Raw genomic sequence first — 3988 nt, forward strand, 5'->3', positions numbered from 1 at the left:
ACATATGTACGTGCGTTCTCTGCCTCACATATGTCAATGTGTATACTACAAGGAGATTCCCGCAGTCCGGCACATGATTCAGGCTTTTACACATCTCGGTCATAATAGACCCATACAATTTTCAAGTATCAACCAAAGAAAGCGAGATATTTACTTTCTTTACTATAAATTAAAATCCAACTATGACGTCATTCTTTTGTTCGAACACTGCATTATTTTTCAGGAATGGAGTGTTCGGAAAGTAGGTCAACCTTTATACAAGTAGATATAAATGCATGCAACAAAAGAATGAAAAACGTAAGACATGATTAAAATGCACAAAGTTTAGTTTAGCAAAGGTGGATTTTAAGTGGGTCAATGTACTCGTATCACTCCATTCCTTAAAAGCAATGGACCTCGGCCCCTTCGGGGCGATACTCGTACATTAACCCTTACATAATTACATTAAAATATCATAACACTATTTGTTTCATGTTTACGGATTTATTCATTTTTTGTAGTTATTAAATTTATCCACGCATTGCGGCAAATCCAACGAGCGCCCCGAGCCTTTTCGGGTGGGATCACTGAATGTAGGTACAATGCGAAGGAAGGCAAATGAAGTAGAGACCATGACTAGGAGGAGAATATACCTACTCTGCCTTCAGGAGACCAGATGGAGTTAGGAAAATTACCGGAAAAGACTCTCAGGCCAAGTTCCACTGGTCAGGAAATGACAAGGGCACAGGAGGGGTAGGTGTCATGCTGGCAGAAGGATGGTGGGAGAAGGTATTTAAAGTCAGACGCATCTCCGACAGGATGCTCCTAATGCGCTTAGTTGGTAAGGTTGTGTTTGCCGTTGTGTGTGTCTATGTTCCCCAGGGTGGTCTTAGCGAGGATGCCAAGACTCAGTTTTAGGAATAACTGCAGAGTCTTGTTACAATTGTTCCTGCCTCAGAGGAACTGTTTGTGTGTGGTGACTGGAATGGCCACATAGACAGCAAATCAGACGAATACGCAGAAGTTCATGGTGGCCATGCCATTGGCCAACGCAATGCTGAAGGTGAAAGAGTGCTTGAATTCGCTGTAGGAAACGATTTGGTGATAGGCAACTCCGTTTTCAAGAAGGACTACAGACATCTGGTCACTTACCAATCTGGAGAAGTCTCAACACAGGTGCAGGTTCAGAAAGTATGTCAGAAATGTAAAATTCATCCTGGGTGAAGAATGCGCATTCCAACACAAACTTATGGTGTGTGACATGACGGCAGAAGCTCCACGTAGTAAAAGTGACAGTCCCAGCCCCGCATAAAACTCTGGAAACTTAAAGACCCAGACACAAAAGCTGAGTTTGCTGAACTTTTTGCTTCCAATATTGAAGGAGCTCAGGCAAACACCGTATAGGATCTATGGAAAACACTGAAGGAAGGAATTACTGAAGCTGCCCAAGAAACATGTGGTATTTCATCTAGACTCCAATGGAGAAAACAAACCTGGTGGTGGAATGACACAGTGGAGAAACTCCAGCTGTGTGAGGAGTGTCATGCTCTTTGGTTCTGAAATGTGGGCAACATCAGTGAGCACCGTCTAGTGCCTTCAACAGAATGACAGAGCCATGATGAGATGGACCTGCCTGGTCAAGCCTGAAGAAGACATCAAACTTTGAGACTCTTCTATCTAGGCTTAAAATAAGAGACAATGCTGAAGTTCTCCAATTGGGCAGGCTGAGATGGCTTGGACACATTGGGCGCAGCACAAGCTGGATTTCTCAGGTCAGATGCATGAACATTGCAACACAGCGGGGTCAAGGCAGACCAAAGCTTTCTTGGGACGAACTTGTGAAGCGCGATTGTGTAGCCCTGAACATGGACTCTACCAATCCACTGGATCACCAGGTGTGGAGCGGAAGACTTCACTGGTTGATAATGATGACACGTCACAGGCATAATAAACAACATAGCTTACGAAGTTTATGTGGCACTTAATTTGCATACATCATGAATTCATGCGCACTATATGTAGCGTCTTTAAAAGTACTGAGGTGACTCATTAAAGACGTTCGCACCTCAGTTTTGTAAACTGTGAGGATCCGGGTTAGAACGGGTCCTCAGTACCCCTTGCTTGTCGTAAGAGGTGACTAAATGGGGCGGTTCTTCGGATGAGACTGCAAAAACTGAGGTCCTGTGTCACAGCAGGTGTGGCACGATAAAGATCCCTCCCTGCTCAAAGGCTGTAAGCGCCGAGCATAGGCCTAAATTTTGCAGCCCTTCACTGGCAATGGTGACGTCTCCATATGAGTGAAAGATTGAATCAATGAGCCATTGATTCAATGATTTCTTTTGTAATTTAAGACATGCAATGGGAAACCATTTTGATTCTTCTTTACCGGATGTGGAACATCTAAAACCACCAGATTCATTTAAAATTCCAGTTACAGTTGAATTTATTGCAAATGAAATTATCAAAATGGCATCTTCGAAAGCCACAGGTATTGATGATTTGTCTGTAAAACTCTTAAAGTTGTCATTTAATCATATTGGTGATATTTTACATTTTATTTTTAACAAATCCATATCCTCATGCACATTTGTGGATGCTTGGAAAAGAGCTAGGGTAGTCCCATTGTACAAAGCAGATGATGAGCATTTGGTAAATAATTACAGACCAGTTTCTATTTTACCAGTTGTCAGTAAGATTATTGAACGACATGTCTTCAATTCCTTTTATGAATATTTATCCACAAACAAATTAATTACAGATAGTCAATCTGGATTTAGGCCAAGTCATCCATGTGAGACAGCGTTGAATGGTCTTACTGATAAATGGTTAAAAAACATGGACGATGGAAAGCTTACAGGGGTTCTGTTTATTGACTTGCGTAAGGCCTTTGATACAGTCAACCATGAAGTACTTTTGCATAAACTTATGTCTTTTGGAATTTGTCACAATACTTTTAAATGGTTTCAATCATATCTTTCAAATCGTAAGCAATGCGTCAGTTGGAGAGGTGTGTTGTCTAGAGAAAAAAGTATATCCTTGGGAGTTCCTCAGGGGTCAATTTTAGGACCATTATTTTTCATTTTGTACATTAACGATTATCCAAAATGTCTTAAACACTCTTCGGTTACAATGTATGCAGACGACACTTCACAGGACGTGGGTGTTAAATCTGTTGATGTAATTGAAGAATGCAAGAGGACCTTAAATGCTTAAAAATAAACTCAGTATAAATCTTAAAAAATCACAATGTATTCTTATTGGCAAGTCTCAAAGGTTACGGAAATGTCGAATGTTATATATAGATTTTAATGGTGTACAAATTGAATTTGTGAAGCAGGCTAAACTATTAGGTGTTAAAAATATATAGATAATACATAATCATGGGATGCACACGTGGAGTTTATTTCAAAGAAAATTGTAAGAAAACTTGCTGTTATTTTATCCCACCAAATGCACTTATCAAGGTTTTTAATAGTATTGTTTTTCCACGTTTTACTTACTGCTGTACTGTCTGGTGTAACGTACAAAATCAACTATATTTAGAAAAAAAATTCAAGCTGCAAAAGAGGGCAGCAAGAATACTTTTAAATATTTGAGATATCTGGACCTCTACTGGATTTTTATTTTCTTGTTTGAACTGGATGCCAATTAAGGATTATTTTATGTTTAGAAAGGTTGTCTTTCTGTTCAAAGTTTTAAATAATCAAATGCCAAATTACATAAACGTGTTTAAATATACAAGAGATGTGAGTTGCCTCCAAACCAGGTCGAATGATTATGTCGAATTTATTTTATTATACCTCAGTATGAGAATGCCATGCAACGCGTAATCTGATTGGTCTAGACGGTCACGTGCAAGGGAGGACAAAACTTCATATCTCCCTCTCAAACATCATATTTACCACTTGGGCAGCCTCGTGCATTTTTCATAAATTTAACGTAAAGGTAGACGAAGTGTATTGTGACGTCACAATAAGTTCGAGTCATTGTACTTTCAGAGTTCGTAAGG

This window comes from Ostrea edulis, chromosome 1, assembly GCF_947568905.1.
Source record: "Ostrea edulis chromosome 1, xbOstEdul1.1, whole genome shotgun sequence".
Classification (NCBI taxonomy): domain Eukaryota; kingdom Metazoa; phylum Mollusca; class Bivalvia; order Ostreida; family Ostreidae; genus Ostrea; species Ostrea edulis.